The following is a 21850-nucleotide window of genomic DNA, read 5'->3' on the forward strand; positions in this document are numbered from 1 at the left end:
TTAATACACAAAGTTATTCAAAATATTGTATTAAATGACCTTCAGGCTGTGTGTATAAGGTGTATATGAAACATAAATGAATTGTGTGAATGTAGACTCACTTTGTTTAATGCACAAAGTTCTAAAAAATATTGGCTAAAATTGCCTTCAGGCTGTGTGTATAAGGTGTATATGTAACATAAATACATTCTGTGCTTAGATTTAGGTCCCATCACCATGATATCTCATTATGGTATGCTATTATTCCAAAATACGGAAAAATCCGATATCCAAATTACATCTGGTCCCAAGCATTTTGGATAAGGGATACTCAACCTGTATTACATTTAGATTAGAAATTCAGGCTACATTACAGCTCCTAGTTCAGTTGTTCCCAAACTGGGTGCCATGGATAATGCAGGGTGCCACAGGTTGGCGGTCCTGGATCAAATAAAATTTTTCTATAGTGCAAGTGATAGGCAAAACTAGAAGTGCAATCCTTTCCACCACCACATAACTGAACCGGGCGATTGTGTGACGCACAGGACATTTACCTACATACAATTATGTAAACTGTTTTTATACCACAAATATTTTTTGTTTCCTGGCGTCCAAGTCTAAATATTTTGTTAGTATAAAATATATACCAGGAAAAAAAAAATTAACTATAGCAAACATTTCCTTTTGGAATTACTAAGCGCTCTGCATGATGCACGGGACTTGTATTCTGAATGGGTGTGGATCATTAGGTCGACAGTGTCTAGGGTGACCACTATAGGTCGAACACTATAGGTCGACAGGGTCAGAAGGTCGACAGGGTCAGAAGGTCGACATGAGTTAAAAAATAAATTGTGTCATTTTCTTCGTAGAGTGACCGTGAACCCCAATTAGTGCACCGTGTCCCCTCACTTCGCTCGCCATGCTTCGGGCAAGGTGCCTTGCTCCGCTACCGCTTCGCTCGGCACAGATTACCGTTCCAATCGTAGTCCACGTGGATCGTTAAGTATGAAAAAGTAAAAAGAAAAAAAAAGTGAAAAATTCATGTCGACCTTTTGACCTCTCGACCTAGAACATGTCGACCTTCTGACCCTGTCGACCTAGTGACTGTCGACCTAGACACTGTCGATCTTCAGACTGGATCCCTTCTGAATACCATAGGGGGGGGGAGTTAATAGTTGTGTGTGTGTCCCGGTTGCCATGTCCAGCAGGGAGAGGGGGGTTTGGGGGCAGACAACTCAACTCGTAGACCCACGAGGTGCGTGCAGACATGTGCAAAAAAAAAAAACTACAAAATTCTGGTCTATATTCTTTTTGATAGTCAACACGAAATATTAAACATGGACAGCGCTTATCATACAAAACTTAAAAAAAAAAAAAAAAAAACACCCAGCACTACTAATTAAGACTCATCAAAAATCAGGTGATAAAGGAAGTGACATTAAAACAGACTAAGGAAGGGGGGGGGGGGGGTGGAATCAAAATCAGCACAATATTTTTTTGCACAGTAAACACAGGACTACACAGATTTTTTTTTTGTTAAGTGGTTTTCTTTTTTTAATATTTTTGTTTTTGGGTAGGGGTGTTATTTAATAAAGTGTTCCCCCCAACCCCGATCTATGCGTTTTCATGATCGTGGCCACAAAACCGGGTCAGCTATTGGGGATTTTTTTTTCTCCTGCCTCTGGCCAGGTGAATCCAAAAATCCCTGATGCTAACGACATTCAGGGATAATTGAATAACCCCTGGGGGATCAATTAGCAGTGGTAATTTACAGAGACTAATTGAATCCCCCCCTAAACAACAAGAACCAATTCTAACGCTAAACAGCAGCCTAAACAGAGATTTGATTGCTGTTTAAGCATCATTTGTGCGATATCACTTATGTGGAACCTATTATTTCATACCATTAATCAACACTACCTTTAAACTGTCTACTTTTTTAATCCAAAGACAGGGACATACTGGTGGGAATGCAATTGTGCCTCACGCCCCCTGCTGGATGTCTATAGTAATGGGCATCCGTCAGAGCAATTCAATTGTATCTGGGTCTTAAACTGTCATTTTTCAAATACAGCCTGTAACACGGCAGTTAAGAGTTGATTGGTTGGTCCACCGTGCAATTTATCACTCTCCAAGGCTTGATAAATCTGGGCCTAAGATTTTAAAGTTACAGTTTTAATTTAAATGCCAGCGAGGGGGGCGTGGCCTGGCCTGTGAGCTGTGAGGAGGTGATCTCAGGGAGCTCCTGCCGGCCCTGCTCTTTTTAATACAATAAAACTGCTTTAGGGAGTCCTTAACCCCTCTAATATATATTATTGCATACCTCTATCATCTGGGACCAGAGGGTCTGGGTTGCGGAGCAGAGGAGCCCTTTTAAGGGTTCCTGCAGGTTGCGGCCCTCCCCTACATAGAGAGCCGGGGACTACAGTCTGTTCTCCCCCCGGCCGGAAGTGCGGGTCGATCGGCGGCGGAGCTCGGGAGGGACGACTTCTCCCGACCATACCAGTGCTTGTCCTGTGCCTGGCTGGCCTGCAGCGGGACCCCCCCCTGCTGCCTGCACGGAGCGGAGACTCGGCGCACGAAGCGGGGACCCGCTACTCAGCGCGGACGCGTCTCCCGCGCGCCGGAAGCTGGGAGGCCGCACACGAAGCTCCTCTCTCCCCCCTGGCTGTGAGCCGCCTTCTTGCCGGCGGCTTCACTCACCCTCCCCACCAACGATCCGGCTTGCTCCTGGTGCCTCTGCGGCGCCATTTTGGTTGTGGGCAATCCGCCCACACTACAGAAAATAAACGGGCTGTGGGGAATCGGGGCCCTGGTCCCTTACACCCCCCCCCACACTGCAGAGTTCTGCCTTGGGGGCGTGACCTGGAGGCCGACTTGACGGGTGGCGCTTCCCACAAGCTCCCAGGGACCTGGGAGTTCTTGATTTGCGCCGCCTGAACTGCGGACGCTAGCTGAACAGGGGGAGAGACGAGAGACCCTGCCGAAACCGGGCCGGGAGCCTCAGAACCCGGGCGGTGACCATATTGGACCGCGAGTACCCGAGTGAGCCTCACCCACCGCCCCGACCTGCATGAGCCGCTTCCCTCTCCTCTCCCCTTCCTGCGACCTCCTGTCGGACCGCTCCCTCACCTGCTGCGGACTGACCGCCGGACCTATAACCTCCACTAATTGACGCCCCTCTCCGTCAGAGCTCCCCGCGGTTCTGCCACAAGCTGCCAACGCTGCTGCTTCACGCAGAAATGCAATACCTCGTGCTCTCGTCCTCCGATACTCTCCGTGAGGCCACCTGATGATCGCCTGAGACCGGTCCGCGGGGAGTGACCGCTTCCTGGGAGCCATGTTGTTTTTTGTATCTTCCTGATTCTGACGCATCTTGAGCTTATTGCAAACACCCTCCTTGCTATCTCCCTGGAGCATGAGGCGTACCTTGAAATCCTCTAAACGGAGCAATAACAACAACAACCGATCTCAAAAATCCACAAGATCTCAAGCAGACCTGAGGCCTTTCCTTCATCCATCAAAATCCCCACAGATGGAGAGTCGTTCTTCACCCCACGCCCCGACGTCTCCCTCTGCCTCCTCGATCTCAAATCCGGCTGATGACATGGCTGACCCTGGTACGGCGGGAGGCCGGGACCTCCGGGAAATCCTGACCTTCATGAAGTCACTTCCCACTAATCAAGACCTTCAAGACACCATTAGGAATGAGCTTGCCTCTATTAAAAGCGAAATCTCACACCTGTCTGATCGCGTAGTGAACTTGGAAGAAGACCAAGACGCCAATGTCTCCTGTATGTCCTTGTTGAGAGACTCCATCTTTGCTCAATCCAAGGAAATCCGTGCTTTACAGTCTAGGATGACGGATATCGATAACAGAGGCAGACGGAATAATATCCGCATCCGCGGCCTCCCGGAAGACGTTCCACAATCTGGGTTAGTGGATGCCCTGACCAAGATATTTAACGAACTCTTGAATAAAGATTCAGACAATATTATCACTTTTGACAGAGCCCACAGAGCCCTTCGACCGAGAGGCCTCCCCACCGACAGGCCCTGAGACGTAATTTGCCTGCTCCATTACTTCTCTCAGAAAGAGGAGATTATGTCCAAAGCCCGTCAACTGGCCAAAATTGATTTCAACGGCTCCGATATCAGCCTCTATCAAGATCTTTCCTGGTACACGCTCCAGCAACGGAAATCCTTGAAACCCCTAACAGACGAACTGCGGAAACGTCAACTGCGGTATCGATGGGATTTCCCCTTTAACCCCCAGGCTTGCTCCTCTGGAAAATGGTTCACCCTATCTTCTCATGCAGACCTCTCCTCGTTCTGCTCTTCATTAGGTCTACCTCCGTTGGACATTCCGGATTGGGAGTTCTCTCTCCCGGATGTCCCTCTCCCTGAAAGGGCTCCTGACCTACAACCATGGCATGAGGTACGCGGTGCCAAGAAGAGAAGCCAACCGAACGCTCCCCCCCCCCCAAGCCTACTTTGCGCTGAGGACTCGTCTGTTTTAATGTTACTGTTTTTGCCTCTTTCAAGAGTCTCTTATTAATACAACAGTGGTGGAGGGTACTCCTTCCTCTACAAGAGTTCTCGCATACGCTTCTCGTTAAATCTCTGATTGTTGAGGGATGTTATTACTAACTAACCAATCTGTCTGTTTGGGCTGGCCGGTTGGTGGCGGGGGCTGTGGATCATACTGCTGCCCCTGTCGCCCGCCGTCCAGTCCTCTTAATGCTAGTTTTTTTAAATTTATTTATTTTGTGCCAGTTTTGGGCGTATTTTTTCACCATGGCTCCTGGCGCGGTTCACTCCCGTTCCCCCACTGAACCCGCCCTTGGCTTACTGCCGGTAGGGAGGCTGAAAGTACTACAATTCAGTCTCTCCCCAGCGGGTCTTTTTCTGATGTTATTACATTGTTATTGTATTTTTGTTTTTTTCTCCTTGTCTCTTTTTCCACGCCTACTCCTCTTCCTTCCCTTTCTATTCTTCCACTTTCAGGTTTATAGAAATCCGCTCTATTTCACTCCACCATGAGTGTCCCTGGGAGGATTAAAGTGCTGTCCCTTAACGCGCGTGGTCTTAACACGCCGGAGAAGAGATCTAGCCTTTTACGTTTACTGAGATCTGAAAAAGCATTTTAAAGTTGGAATTCGTAACCCCTCTCTTACCAGTCGCTATTTCCCCACGGCATATTACAGCAATACCCTAGGTAGCAAGTCCAAGGGAGTGGCTATTATTTTCTCCAAGGATTTACGCATTTCTGACGTATCCACACATAGGGTGGTTCCGGGTAGACTCCTCCTCTTGACTTGTAAACTCTTTGAACAACTGTTTACTTTTGCAGTGATGTATGCCCCAAACCAGGCCCAATTGTCTTTTTTCAATTCCCATCTCTCGAGATTGGACTCTCTGTTCCAAGGCATTACTGTTTTGGGTGGGGACTTCAATTGGACTTTGGACCCCAGTACTGACACATCATCCCAAACCCCTAGATTTGTTGCATCTAAATACCGCCATATCAAACGGTTACTTCATACACAACAACTAGCTGACTCCTGGAGAACCCTCAACCCCTCGGGTCGTGACTATTCCTTCTATTCACACCCCCATCGGGTTTATTCCCACATAGATTACTTGTTCCTTAGCCATAGACACCTCCCGCTTCTCATAGACGCCACTATCGGCTCTATCACCTGGTCAGACCACGCTCCGGTGACGTTGACTCTAGATCTCCCTCACGGGCCCCGCAAACAATGGACCTGGAGACTCAATGAGTCCCTGCTCTACGACACACTTTGTAAAGAAGCCTTGGATAAGGCTATAGACGATTATATTGCCACGAATGACACAGGCGATGTCTCTCACCTAACTGTGTGGGAGGCACATAAGTGTGTTCTCCGGGGCAAGCGGATCCAACTAGGCACTTATAAGAAGAAGCAGAGGCAGTCTCTGATCTCAGGTCTTCTAACTAGGATTCATGCCCTCGAGACCTTTCACAAGGCATCATTGTCAGATAGGACCCTAGTGGAATTGGCGGAAGCCCGCTCACAGTTGAATAAACTCCTGTCGGATAATATAATTCTCTCCATCCGTAAATGTAACCAGAAATACTATCAGTGGGGTAATAAACCTGGCCGAGTCCTAGCTCAGGCTATACGTACCCAACACTCGGCTTCGTTTATTGGCTCTGTGAAGGATGCCAAGGGAGTCCCCAAATTTAAATCACCTGAGATTAGCGCGTGCTTTGCACGGTTCTACGCCTTGCTTTACAACTTAGAAAGTGCCCCCCCGGATGGAGACCCCTGCCTGTCACTCCAAAAAATAAGAGACTATCTGCGGTCCATAGAGTATCCCGTTCTCCCGCCCTCGGAACTTAGCTTGCTGGAAGCCCCTTTCACTGCCCAAGAACTGGATCACGCAATTTCCTCTATGCCATCCGGGAAAAGCCCTGGCCCTGACGGCTTCACTATTGCATACTATAAGGTGTTTAAGGATAGATTGATTCCCCTACTTCTTAGAGCATTTAACTCCATTTCCTCTGGCGCTCATTTTTCCCGTGACTCTCTGGAGGCCCATGTTTCAGTGATACCGAAACAGGGCAAAGACCCTTCGATTTGCTCCAGTTATAGGCCCATCTCCCTCCTGAATGTGGATCTTAAGATCTATGCGAAGATCCTGGCCAATAGATTGAGGACGTTGATACCTCTCTTAGTTCACAACGACCAGGTTGGTTTTGTTTTGGGCCGAGAAGCTAAAGACAATACAACTAAAATCCTTAATCTTATCCACTTAGCTTCCCACAGTTCTACTCCCACAATCCTACTCTCTACTGATGCCGAAAAGGCATTTGATAGGGTCAATTGGAAATTTATGACCTCAATTTTAGAGCACATTGGCTTAGGTCCCAACGCACTTGCTTGGATACTAGCCCTCTACGACTCTCCGACTGCAAAGGTACGCGTAAATGGCACCCTATCTGACCCATTCACCATAAGCAATGGCACTAGGCAAGGCTGCCCACTGTCTCCATTGATCTTTGTGCTCTGTATTGAAGCGCTAGCTAGAGCCATACGAGCTAATCAGGACATTAAGGGTTTTGTTGTGGGAGAAGGAGAGTACAAATTGGCACTGTTTGCCGATGACCTTTTAGCCATAGTATCCCATCCCACCGACTCCTTACCACACCTGATGGACGAGCTTGACCTCTATGGACAACTTTCCAACTTCAAAATTAATTACTCTAAATCTAGCGCTCTTAATATTTCCACCCCTGAAGAGTCCGTAGTAGCCCTTAAACGTTCTTTCCCCTTCTCATGGCAATCTTCTCACATAACATACCTCGGTATAAAGCTGTCTGCTAGTGAGTCCCAGCTGTTCCTGTTAAATTATTTGCCTCTATTGCAAACAATCCGGAATGATTATTCTAGATGGAATATGAGATATCTATCTTGGTTTGGGAGGATAAATATAGTTAAGATGAACACCCTTCCTAAACTATTGTATGTAATGCAGGCCCTCCCGGTACGCATCCCAGAGTCCTGGTTCCGATCCATTTCGCGATTGATCCAACAGTTTGTCTGGCAACGGAGGAGACCTAGACTTAAACGCTCCCACTTGACTAAATCAATAAAAAACGGCGGCCTCAAACTTCCCGATATAAAACATTATTACCATGCCACTCTTCTAAGCAGAATTATAGATTGGACGAGAAGTCGCGAGCTCAAACAATGGGTGGCACTGGAGGGCCTGTACGTGCAGCAATTTCCGGAAATATTCCCTTGGCTCCCCTCCCTCCCAAAGTTACTCTTCCCCCATCCCACTATTGCTCCCACGCTAGCCGCCTGGAAAACACTACGGGATCTTCCCTACATCTCATCCAAGTTTGGCCCCTTGACATCTTTTCTGGCCAACCCTGAGTTTCCACCGGGTCTTAACCCCACCCACTTTTCTCAATGGGCTGTTGCAGGAGTGTTCAGGGTCGGCCAGATGGTGTCGGCGACTGGAGTCAAACAGTTCACGGACTTGAGGGCGAGGTGGGACATCCCTCAACAGGACTTTTGGAAGTTTCTACAGATAAGGCACTTCTTGACAACTAATACTAGACTTCACAGCGCCGCCAGGGAGTTGACCCTGTTTGAGAAGCTTTGCGTTGCAACTCTAGACCCGACCCACACTATTTCCACGCTATATAAAATTGTTTGCCATTCCCGACCTGTCGATACCCCGCCCTTTGCTGTGGCCTGGGAAAGAGACTTAGGCATCTCCTTATCATCTAGAGATTGGGAAAGAATTTTCTTAAAAACTCACTTGAGCTCGGTCTGTGTCCAGGTCCGGGGGAGACAATACAAAGTTGTGACAAGGTGGTATAGACACCCCTCCCTCCTCCATGCTATGTATCCCTCCTCGCCAGCCCACTGCTGGCGTTGTTCCTCCACAACTGGCTCCCTCTTGCACATTTGGTGGACTTGCTCCATGATCCAACCGTTTTGGCGGGAGGTTGTGCTCGTTTCTCAGGACATTCTTAAAACTCAGATTCCCTCAGACCCTGCATTTTGGCTTATTAACCACTCTAATATTCCAGTGTCCCAACACAAACACTCATTACTGCGTCATCTCAGCAATGCAGCACGTGCTGTAATCCCGGCCATGTGGAGGTCCCGCCTCCCCCCTACACGTCGTGCATGGTTCGCTAAACTTGACTATTTTATGAGAATGGAAGACTTATTTCTCTCATCGATAGGCAAGTCTGGCGAATTTGATTCTACTTGGCTCCCTTGGTTGGAATACAAGGCCTCCCAGGCCTACTTAACCACTCACTTGGATAGTAGTTGATATCCCTATAGCTCTGTCTGTATACCTCAGTAAGTGGTACCTCTTACTTCCTCTTGTCCCCTTCTCTCCTTTTCTTCCTTCCTACTTTTCCATGTTTCTTTACTCAATTCCTAATGGCTACCTTCCCCTGGTTCTTTTAGTTTTTATACTTCTTAGTATATAAGAACACAATTTATTAGTGATGTACAGTGCAGCTCACAACAGGCACATCATAGCCTCCCTACGATATTGTATTTCAGTATCCCCAGCTCCTTAGATGTTATGCTCTACCTGCCAGCCCACTTTGCTGCTGCTACTTTTGAAGGCTCTTTATTTCTCTGCTGGCCTGCTACTCTTGCTCTAAGCATTTTTTTTACATTCAGATCTGTGACTATATATTTTAGTGGTATCAATGTTTCTAAATTTGAATTTGTCTGTGTTCTTCTTTATTGTTTGTTTTTGAAATCTTTAATAAAAAAGTCGATTATACAAAAGAAAAAAAAAAAATTAAATGCCAGCTACTGTAGTATTCACCGCAATCACATCGCATAATGATGGTACACATTTGATTTTTAATTTACAAGAGCGAGGGCACTTTGCCCATCTTTAAAATGTATTGTAAGTCTCACTTTGAGAGTTAATGTTGGTCTCCTTTCCAGGACATTGACCCTTAATTGATCGACAATTCCCCAGGCGCCTCATTACCAGATTTGGTGATATACACTGGACGTCCAGATCACCAGATTTAATTACTTCCTGTCGGGTTACTGAAGGAAAGGCTGTACGTGTGGAAACTCCACACGGTTCTGGAACTCAAAGCATCTAGAGGGAGATAGCAGCCATCCTGGTTGATGTGCTGCACCGCACTATGGTGGGGATGACAAAGAGCACGAGAATGTTCTCTTCAAGGTGGTGACCATCTTATACCCTTTCACATCGCACAAATAACACGGTATCGGCCTGGTATATTGCTTGGTCGACACGGGTCACTGTGCAGTGTGAAAGGGTCCCTTCAGAAATCCCGTGTCGCCTGACCCGGTAATTCAACCTGGGTTATAAGAAGGTTTATTCCCGGGTTGAATACCAGGTCAGTGGCAGTGTGAATGGGTTGCCGGGTATGCAACCCGGGACCCATTCCCTACATAGTGAGAGGCGACGCGGAGAGGAGCTCATCTTCAGCGCTGCCTCCGCACACGCCCCCGATGACACCACAATCCCCGCCCCCAGATAGCAATCCGGGTCGGGATGGCAGCGTGTAGGGTCCAATGCCGGTTCCCACCCGGAAAGGACCAGTTTCCAATTCCTGGGTGGGATCCGGCATTGGCAAAGTGAAAGGGGTATAAGTGATGTGATAATCAAACCTTGAACAGTACTATGAACTCATGTAGCTTGGTGTTATATTACACATAGTACTTAATAAATGTGCCTGTTGGTTGTCCCAGTCCTAGACACTTGGGTTAATATGTCCCATTACTATGGGAGCTTACATCTTCCCCCCTTGTGCCCAAGATTCACAAAATATTACTGTAAAATATAGGTTTTAACCCCCTTATTCACTTAATGAGGTTAGTAGCAACCAACCTGCTCATACACAACTCAGAGCCATATTTCAGCCATGCAGATTGCCAATCCTCACCAAGCACGTTTTAATAGGATCCAGTCAAATTCACTTTTAAGAACTGACCCAAATTATGAAGTAGTTTCTATCATAATAGGAGTCTGAGCTGCATTAAGTGCAGTGCCATGATTTGCTTTCCTATCCCCCAGAAACCAAACCCTTTCATCTTCTTATATAGCGCTTGACAGTATAAATAATATGCTATGTATTATCACAGTGTAACATCTTGGGGTACTGCCCAACAGTAAGGATGTGTGCAACACCCAGGGCCAGATTAACATTGGGGCAGATAGAGCTCCAGCTCTCCACATAAAAATAGGCCCTTCATCATGGCAGCATGATGACGACCAGCTATCAGCTGGCCACATAGTTGGCCATAAATAACTATTAAGATTATATTTTTCTGACAAAATTATACAATTTGCATATTTTTACATAATTTGGGAGTCATTGGAGATTATATTGTAGGGTGTACATGCCCATATGGGCTCTGTCCTCGCCCACAAAGCACTTATCACACCTCCCCGATAATCACAATAGTCCCTTAAATATCTTCAGCCCCAGACCCATGTGGCCCTTAATCCGGCCCTGGCGACACCCATGTGGTCTTGGCGAAGAACAAAGTAAACTGCAATCACTGTCTTACTGTCACACAAGGGATATGAAAAGGAAAAGAACTCAACAAAATTTTTCTCTCAGTTTTCAGTGCAAAACAGAGATGGAACAAAATTCTGTATTTTTAACAATTTATACATTTTTACGATGTATTAAAAAATAAATACATGAATTAATAAAGAATCAATTTGTATAACTCAACTCATTAATCCTTGGGACTAGTGTTACAATTGCTGCACTTGCATTGTTTAGAAAAAGCTAATTTCCATCTTAATATTATTTTTTTATTTTTATTTTTATTTTAATATTAAGAAAAATAGCTATTTTTACAGTGATGCTGCAGTCGGGTTACATGAGTTCACCATACAATGAGTACATTTAAAACTGTATTGTAATCACAACTGACAGTCATAATGGATCCCTATGGCTTCTGAGTGCAGCACACAATTAATTTTCTATTGCTACTATCTTCCTTCTTCCTCAAATACTTTTGGATTAAAGCACTATATAAATACAATCATTATTATAATCTTTTTGTCATTTTAAAGAAAAACACATCAAATTAAGGACTGAATAAGCCAATAACCGTTTATGAACACTAGATGAAACACATTATAGAGAATAATAGCAAAATTATACAAGACAGGTAAAAATAAAAAGTTAGATGATAAATGCACATTTTAATCCTGGTTTGGAATAGTAGCGTGGTTATAGCGTGGTAACCAACTTTGCAGGAAAAGCAACAAAAATAGAGAACAGCTATGCTAAGTAAAATGTATTTAGACGTTATAAGGGGTGGTCAGCATTTATGAAGACTTTGCCTAGTATTTCAGCATTCTTCTAAACTTTATCAAACTGTCAGATGTGGTTTGTCACTGTCACCAGCCCAGCCTGGGACATCACTTGCTTCACTGGAGCTAGGACAAGATTACACATCATGCACAGCACACATCACAAGGCAACACAGTCCCCAAAAGAATTACATAAATCAATTGGCCCCAAGAATAATAGGCTACTTTGTTTTATATACAAAATTTAATTGGTGCATTTTCTTGCAGGGAAGACTGTTCAGACTGTAACACCATAAGGAAGCCTCTGTTACTTCCACCAAAACGGGAAGTGTCAGGTGTGCAAAGGAAGACTCACCATGCTCCGTTAGATATTCCGCATGGAGGAGCTCTGCAGCCAGTGACAGAGTAACGTAAGGGTGTTTGACTCCTAGCTAACAGTGCAAGAATGGGTGATTTCAATCTCTCTATTGACAGTCCACAATCTCCCCATGCCTATAAACTACTCTCTCTAACCTCCTCTCTTGGCCTCTCCCAATGGACTGACTCCCCTACTCATCAGGAGGGCCACTGCCTTGATCTTGTATTCACCAGACTATGCTCTGTTTCTGAACTCACTAACACTCCTTTCCCTCTCTCAGATCACAACCTTATCACATGCATGCTCTCCTCCATTACTTCAAACTCCATGTCCCTAAAGTCTACAAGGACACCTCTTACCCGCAGAAATATTAACGCTATTAATTTTCAACAACTATCTACCTCTCTGCAACCACTGCTCTCACCAATTTCTACATTCACCTCTCCAGAGACTGCTGTGTCACACCTTAACCAAACTCTAGTAACAGCACTTGATGAAGTGGCTCCAGCTACCCATCACACTCCACGTAGACTTAGATGTCAACCGTGGCACTCTAAATACACTAGACACTTACAAAAACTCTCACGTAAAGTTGAACGCCAGTGGCGTAAATCTCGTAGTTCAAGTGACTTTCTCACATATAAGACCACCTACCACTCTTATCGTAATACTCTGGACACTGCCAAACAAACATATTTTCAATCTCTCATCTCTGCTCAAGCCTCTAACCCCAAGTGACTTTTTAATACATTTAAATCACTTCTTGTCCCTCCCTCACCTAACCCACCAGCCACTGTCAGTGCGCAAGATCTTGCTTCCTATTTCAAGGACAAGATCCGAAATGAAATGGTATGCTCTTCCACAGCAAGTGACCTGCTCAATTCCCTGCCTGAACCCTCTAACACCTTCTCTTCCTTTGATCCTACAAATGAAGATGAAGTATCTGCACTCTTTTCATCTGCCTACTCTAATACCTCTCCCCTTGACTCTATACCCTCACAAATTAGTAAAGCTCTGTCTACTGTGCTCATCCCAACCTTAACGAAAATCTGTAATCTCTCCCTGTCTACTGGTATCTTTCCTTCTCTATACAAGCATGCAGTGATTACTCCCATTCTGAAAAAACAAAACTCTGACCCGAACTCTCTCTCTAACTACCGTCCCATCTCTCAGCTCCCATGCCCCTCCAAGCTACTGGAGAGACTTGCCTACACTCGCCTCACACACTTTCTTAACTCACACAGCCTACTGGACCCACTTCAGTCAGGATTTCGTGCCCAACACTCCACAGAGACAGCACTGACTAAGGTAGTGAATGATTTGGTCACTGCTAAATCTAAAGGACATTACTCTCTACTTATTCTCCTTGATCTCTCTGCTGCTTTTGACACTGTTGACCACTCTCTTCTCATACAAACACTACAATCCCTAGGTATTCAGGACACAGCCCTTTCTTGGTTCTCATCCTACCTATCTAATCGCTCCTTCAGTGTTCGTTTCTCTGATTCCACCTCTCCTTCGCTACCTCTCTCAGTTGGAGTACCGCAAGGCTCAGTCCTAGGTCCTCTGCTTTTCTCTATCTATACCACATCTCTTGGCAAACTAATCAACTCTTTCGGATTTCAGTACCATCTGTATGCGGATGATACTCAAATCTACCTATCCTCCCCTGATTTGTCACCATCTGTATTGGGCCGTGTCACTGAATGCCTTTCTGCCATTTCATCTTGGATGACATCTCGCCACCTCAAACTTAATATTTCCAAAACAGAATTAATTATATTTCCACCGGCCAATAGTAGTTTCCAACCTGATATCTCTATCACTGTTGAGAACTCTGCAATCACCCCTACCCCACAAGCTCGCTGCCTAGGTGTCATTCTTGACTCTGAACTGTCCTTTGTTACCCACATTCAATCTGTCTCAAGATCATGTTACATACATCTAAGAAACATATCCAAAATACGCCCTTATCTTACACAAGACACAGCAAAAACTCTAATCCATGCTCTCATTATCTCCCGCATTGATTATTATAATAGTCTCCTGACCGGTCTTCCCAAACATAGGCTCTCACCGCTACAATCCATTTTGAATGCAGCTGCGAGGCTAATCTTCCTTGCCAGACGTTCATCGTCTGCAGATCCGCTCTGTCAGTCCCTCCATTGGTTACCGGTATTCTACCGTATTAAATATAAAATACTTTTACTCACATACAAGGCTATTAACCAAACTGCACCAACATACATCTCTTCACTCATCTCAAAATATCTCCCTACCCGACCTCTCCGCTCTGCACAAGATCTACGTCTCTCATCCACACGCATTACTTGTTCACACTCAAAATTACAGGACTTCATCCGGGCTTCACCCACTCTGTTGAATGCCCTCCCACGCACAGTAAGACTCGCCTCTAGTCTCCGAACCTTTAAATGTTCCCTGAAAACTTACCTCTTCAGACAAGCCTATCAAATTCCAGACCCACCCACATAACCTTCAGTGCTTCCCTATCTAATTACATCCTCTGTAGAGTATTCATAACATCACATATCTTGTCTTTCTTTAGTCTCACACCCTCCTGACACTTGGATAACTTTGTGGGGTATCATCATACAACCCATTAAGAACCTAGCAATCTGGTGGACCATTATGCAATAGGTAGCATCTATCCTTGTGTATCTATGCCTATTTCCCTATAGATTGTAAGCTTGCGAGCAGGGCCTTCCTACCTCTATGTCTGTCTGTTTTTACCCAGTTTTGTTCTATTACTGTTGTTCTAATTGTAAAGCGCAACGGAATATGCTGCGCTATATAAGAAACTGTTAATAAATAAATAAGATTTATTTAGCGCTTACTTAAAATCCCATTTCATGAATTCCTCCTTTCTCATAATGAAATTGTCCAAATTTAAAGTAGCCCTGCCTTTAGAAATAATAGATTTGGTAGAAGTGCAGTGGCCTGAGAGACCCCTTAGGTACAACCTGGAGAAATACACAACTACTCACTATGACAGATTCTAAACCGGTTCACAAAACGTAATCTATACACCCATCGGCTATAACATTAAAACCACCTGCTTAATACTGTGTAGGTTCAATCATGCCGAAACAGCTCTGACCCATTGAGGCATGGACTTTACAAGACCTCTGAAGGTGGCCTGTATTATGTGGCACCAAGGTGTTAGCAGCAGATCCTTTAAGTCCTGTAAGTTGCAAAGCGAGGCCTCCATGTCTCGTACTTGTTTTTCCAGCACATCCCAAAAATGCTCGACCAGATTAAATCTGTTGAATTTGGAGGCCAAGTCAACACCTTAAACTGTTTTATGTCCCTCAAACCATTCCTTAACAATTTTAGCAGTGTGGTAGGTCGCATTATCATGCTGAAAGAGGCCACTGCCATCTGGGAATATCATTGCCATGAAGGGGTGTACTTGGTCTGCCACAATGCTAAGGTAGGTAGCATGTATCAAAGTAACATTAACATAAATGCCAATACTCAAGATATCCCAGCAGTGCATTGCCCAGAATATCATACTACCTCCGCCACATTGCCTTCTTCCCATAGAGCAGGCCTGGCCAACCTGTGGCTCTCCAGCTGTTGTAAAACTACAGATCCCAGCAAGCTCTGGCACAGTTTTGCAATTAGGGAATGCTAAAACTGTGGCACAGCATGCTGGGATGTGTAGTTTCACAACAGCTGGAGAGCCACAGGTTGGCCAGGCCTGCCATAGAGCATCCTAATACAGTCTCTTCAACAGGTAGATGAGAGACACACCAGAAGTCCCAATGATGTAAAAGAATTGTAACAAAGAGGCTAATTCAGACCTGATCGCGAGGCAATCGGGTATGAACTGCGCATGCACCGCAGTGCGCATGTGCATGCCAGAGATGTGATTGGCATCTCAGCCCAGCGATCGCCTCTGCCCGACTGACAGGCAGAGGTGTTCGCGTGTGGGAGGGGGCGGGCCAGCGGCGTTTGGCCACCATTTTGAGGGCACGGTCCGGTCAACGCAGGCGTGCCCAGGTAGTGCGGGTGCGGGGCTGCGTAATGTCACATGCAGCCGCTGTGACCCGGAATGCAACAAGTAGCTCCATGCCAGTGCGCAGGAGATGAGCAGGTACTTATTAAGTACAAAAGCATCACCGCTGTCTGATGCTTTGTACTTGTTCAGTTGGGGGGGGGGGGCGGGGGCGCCTGAAATGCGGGCCAGACTAGCCCTGTGCTGGGCGTCCCCTCGCATGTCAGAGTAAATGATCGTAGATGTGCTAAATGTAACACATCTACGATCAACTCTATATTACTCCCAAAGTCCAGAATGGAAACGTTCTTCAAATGAAGATAAGAAGCCCACCCAAACCTAGCTTGTCCCTGGACCATTTGTGTCACATTTGAAAAAGCGAAGTGCTTAATTACAGAGAGGTATCAGACTGGGAGAATGTGTGCTGGGAGCAGGAAGGAACAGCAGCTTGGAGAATGGGTGCTGGGAGGGAGAGACACAGCAGACTTCAAAACCGTTGAACATATCAGCCTAAGATTTGGGGGTTTTCTTTACTCCCATGGCATCATTTATTATCCCGAATTTCATCACAATATGAAATGGTCAGTCTGAATATTGTGTTGAGTTGGTGTGGAATAACCCGAAACCTTCTTTCATTGCACCAGAAGTTCTAACGCTCAAGTGCCCATTGTATGCACTGTTGCAGCGGGTAGGTGTCGGCATGTGCACACTGATCTGTCTGCAGCTACACAACCCTATGCATGGCAAGCTGCAATGTACTGTGTGTTATGAGACCTCTCTACTATACCCAGCATTAACCGTTTCAGAAATGTGTGTTACAGTAGCTATTCTGTGCTACCGGACTAGATAGGATAGTCTTTGCTTCCCACGCACACACATCAATGAGCCTTGGGCACCCACGACCCTGTCAACTTCCTTGGACCACTTCTGGTAGGTGGTAACTATTGCATACCAAAACACCTCCCCCCCCCCCAAAAAAAAAAAAAAAAAAAAAAAAAAAAAAGCTGTTTTGGAGATTCTCTAAGCCATTTGTGTATTCAAAACAATTTGGACCTTGTCAAAGTTGCTCAGATCCTTAAGGGCCCTACATACTGGCAGATAACACTGCACGATATGAACGTTCTCACTCATTAATGAACGGGAATCCGTTCATATCGTGCAGTGTGTAGGCACCAATGATGAACGATGTGTGGCCCCACGCTCGTTCATCGCTGGTGCCCCGTCGCTTATGCATGCAGGCCAATATGGACGAGATTGTCCATATTGGCATGCATTGCTATGGCGCCGGGGGGAGTGAAGAAACTTCACTCCCCCTTGTCACCGGGTCGCCCGTTTGCCTTATCGGCGGTCGCCCAGTCTGTAGGGGCCCTACACTTGACCATTTTTCCTGCTTCCAACGCATCAACTTCAAAAACAAACTGTTCATTTGCTGCCAAATATAATCCCACACCTTGACAGTTGCCATTTTAAACAAGATAATCAAGGTTATTCATTTCACCTATCAGTAGTATTAATGAAATTCTGGGTACACACTGGAAGATATATCAGCCGTTCTATTGGCCGACCGAGATATATATATATATATATATATATATATATATTATATAGTGTTCACTCTAGGAATTTTTTAGGGCAGGGTGCTGATCACAGGGAGGGCACATTTTTCATTCGGGAGGGCACATTTTTCATTCGGGAGGGCACATTTTTCATTCGGGAGGGCACATTTTTCATTCGGGAGGGCACGATTATGTCCATACTGTAATGCTTAGTCTAAGCATATATAACTATAAGTTATAGTTCGCGTGGATAGTTAATCTTGAAAAATGTGAAAAAAATAAAAAATGTGAAAAGCACAGGAAGAATATACAAACTCCACACAATAGGACCAATAGTCCAACAGAGTGCAGTGGGTCATGCAATGGTAGCTTTTTCAAATATATATTTATTCTATTTTGAGCCCTAAATCTCTTCAACATACAACTTGAACTTATAAAATATAAAAACCACTTGTGACAGTCTACTCACACCTTAAATGTGGCTGCACAGATTTGTTATATAAAAAGCAAGGTATTTCAGCTATATAAGAAGACTATATATATATATATATATATATATATATATATATATATATATATATATATATATATATATATATATATATTTATATATATAATGTATTCTTATTTGCATATTATGTACCCCCCTCACACCCCGGTCTGTATGTACCCTTCCCTCACACCCCGGTCTGTATGTACCCTCCCCTCACACCCCGGTCTGTATGTACCCTTCCCTCACACCCCGGTCTGTATGTAACCCCCCCCCCCCCCCCCCCCCCCCTCACACAAGGTCGACTATGTATCCCCCAAAGACCAGGGTCTGGGGGATACATAGACCTTGTGTGAGGGGGGGGGGTTACATACAGACCGGGGTGTGAGGGAAGGGTACATGCAGACCGGGGTGTGAGGGGAGGATACATACAGACCGGGGTGTGAGGGAAGGGTACATACAGACCAGGGTGTGAGGGAACACTGCATGTGCGTGGCGGGGTCTCCCCTGGGACTGAGACATCCTCCGAGCAGACGGACGGCCATACACCCCCTGTCTCATTGGCGCGTGTTACTGGGAAGCCATGTCTTGGGGTGTCACAGCAATTTCCTCTGGCTGCATACGCTCAGTAAGATCTGGCCTTGCTTGGTCAGGGGATCTGGTGGAAGGCAGGTTGCTATTGATAAGTGATCACACGCAATAGAGCTGTAGCCCAGCATGTATGTGATCTCTTATGTAATGGGGTCTCTGTCTCCTGTAACAGGAGTCTGCTGCTGTGTATTTGCATTACAAGCGAGTCTGAGCCACACAGAAAGCCTCGCTATGAGCCCTGAGCCGTTCATCCCCCACCGTACAGCAGAACAATGGGAAGGACCCCCAGTGATCGGCGTGAGAATGGGAGGAGCTGCTGGTCCTGTCCCAGGCCTGCCTGGGATGTAAGGTCTCCCACCTGCTATTACTGTGCTTCAGGCACGGGAGAAATCCGGCAGCTAGAATCCTGATTACTGAGACGTGAGCGCATGGCGTCCCCCCCATTGCTTTATGGAACGCTGGGAGAACCTGGCGTGGGGGGTGTTTACACTGAGTGACCTAATGCCAGGAATATTTCTCTAATAGGGCGGCAGCTCTCTGCTTCCTTACTGCTAATTGTCATCTGTGTATTCTCATTGGAGGGAGGGGGGGGGGGGTTCTAGCATGTACACTACTGTCGTACTGAGTACTTACATCACAGAGGGGGAGCGCTGATCACCCAGCCCCACTTGCGGAGCGGTATTAAAGATGGCGGCCGGGCGATCCTCCCTGGCGTCTCCTTTTAAACATTCATCCACACAGGTGGGCTGGGTTTGCCTCGGCGGGAGAGGCAAACCCAGCCCTCCTGTCTCACCAGACCCTGAGCAGACCTATAGAGGACGCTGACAGCTAATGACAGGGCGGGACAAGGCGGACGGGGAGGGGAGGGGCGGGCCGCGGAGGTCTCCGTCTCGACACATGCACGGAGACAGTGATAATAAAAATGCAGTGCAGTGTGCTTAGTGTGTTTGGCGGCGTGGCGGGGTCCAGCGGGCAGCAAAGTGCGGGGCGGGAGGGCGCAAAAAAACGGGCAGGGCGGGATTCAGGGGTCTAAAAAAGGGGCAGGGCGCAGCGCCCTGTGAAAGACACCTAGAGTGAACACTATTATATATATATATGGCTGGCCCATCTACCAGTGTGTACCAGCGATTTATCTGTGAACGCAGTCGTTCACAGACATACTAAATTGGCCCTGCTGCACACACGGGGACCAACATACTGCCCGATCCAGCTACAGATATATCTGCAGATCCATTGATCTCTCTTCTAGTGTGTACAAGTAAACCAATGCCACTCAAAGTTACAATGGTATTCAAACGTGACTTGCTATATACAGGTTGAGTATCCCTTATCCAAAATGTTTGGGATCAGAAGTATTTTAGATATTGGATTTTTCCATATTTTGGAATAATTGCATACCATAATGAGATATCATAGCGATGGGACCCAAGTCTAAAGCACAGAATGCATTTATGTTTCATATACACCTTATACACACAGCCTGAAGGTTATTTTATCCAATATTTTTAATAACTGTGTATTAAACAAAGTGTGTGTACATTCACACAATTCATTTATGTTTCATATACACCTTATACACACAGCCTGAAGGTCAGTTAATATAACATTTTTCATAACTGTGTATTAAACAAAGTTTGTGTACATTGACCCATCAGAAAACAAAGGTTCCACTATCTCACTCAAAAAAGTCCGTATTTCGGAATATTCCGTATTTCGGATCATTTGGATATGGGACACTCAACCTATATTTTAATAATCTGCAAATTAAATACTAAAAACAGACCACACACACTGTCTTTCTAATGCCACATGTTGGTAAACAGAAGAGTGGAAACATTCAATTGAAATAAATTCTAATGTAAGCCATTCCATGTCATCTTATAGATACAAAATACCAGACTACAGTACCATTCAATGAAGACCCGTTCCTCACACCTTGCTATAAGAACAGGCTCAGGAGGGAATTACTTATTTCTTTTCTTCATTCCACAATTTCCCACAAGCTGAAAAACATCATTAGAATTTCCCAATTGCTTAGTTAGCAGCAGATGTGGTACGTATTGGACCATGTACACAAATTAGCCAGAAATGTCCTCTCCCCTGACACCTTTAATTCCCTGGTTCATGGTGGGATGTACAGCAAAATCACCAGCTCATTATCATGGCTACTTAAAATCTATCAGGAATGTTAAAGGAGGAAACAGAAGTAACAAACACTTATAAAAGCGGATTTAGATCAATATGTCTCTGCTGAAAAAAACTAATTTATGAAGAATGTATTATAACATGAATGAACACCTGGAAAGCCAATTATATGAACCCTTGTAGAGACGTGTTCCATAGTCATCCTACGATATTCCAACTCAAGTCAAAATAAAAAGAAAAAATAAAGCATTCTGCAACACATAATATAATGTAGATCAATGGTTGGATTCAGTTTATAAATGAACAAGCTACGGTACCATACATTAAGGGTGATGACTGATAATGCAGCTGTCAGCTTGTAGCAAAAAGACAACACAAAAACACTTAAATTGCCACATAAACAAGTTAATTATATTGCATTCGGAAGTATTCTTTTGCAACAATTTCTGGTTGTTGGCTTTATTTTTACAGGGCGGTCCATTTGCTAAGACACTCGTTGGCAATATAAGAAATAGAAACAGTTGTGACCAATTAATCCATAGCATTACAATACATTTATTTCAGAAATTAAAACTAAATGTTGGAACCAATGCTTGGCAGATTCCTTTCATTCCCTAGACCAGAGGACCAGGCTTTAAGTTTATCCATGCTTGGCCACAGGTGACTTAATTAGCACCTCAGTCAATCTGATTTCATCATCTGTGCTGAGCCATGGATATACCTAAAACCTAGACCATTGGGGTGTCTTGAGGACCTCGTTTGAGAACCTCTGCCCTAGACACATACATAGAATCAACCAGGTGCTTTATCAATCCTCTACTTTTTCTGCAAGAGCGCACACTGGTCAACTCAAACACGGACTCCAGCCC

General features: G+C 45.3%; 1 protein-coding gene and 1 long non-coding RNA gene across 10 annotated transcripts in view; one reads left to right on the top strand and one right to left on the bottom strand.

Moving 5' to 3' along the window:
- Window positions 1-21180, top strand: part of LOC134927430 (uncharacterized) — a 38401-nt gene extending 17221 nt beyond the window's left edge. The window contains exons 2-3 of the long non-coding RNA XR_010177638.1: window positions 12091-12233; window positions 20721-21180. This is a non-coding gene — a long non-coding RNA (uncharacterized LOC134927430). The remainder of the gene's footprint in view (window positions 1-12090; window positions 12234-20720) is intronic.
- The window catches only part of KMT2C (lysine methyltransferase 2C), a 573154-nt gene that overhangs the window by 339721 nt on the left and 211583 nt on the right, over window positions 1-21850 (bottom strand). The window lies entirely within an intron of this gene.

This window comes from Pseudophryne corroboree, chromosome 5 (assembly GCF_028390025.1).
Source record: "Pseudophryne corroboree isolate aPseCor3 chromosome 5, aPseCor3.hap2, whole genome shotgun sequence".
NCBI lineage: Eukaryota > Metazoa > Chordata > Amphibia > Anura > Myobatrachidae > Pseudophryne > Pseudophryne corroboree.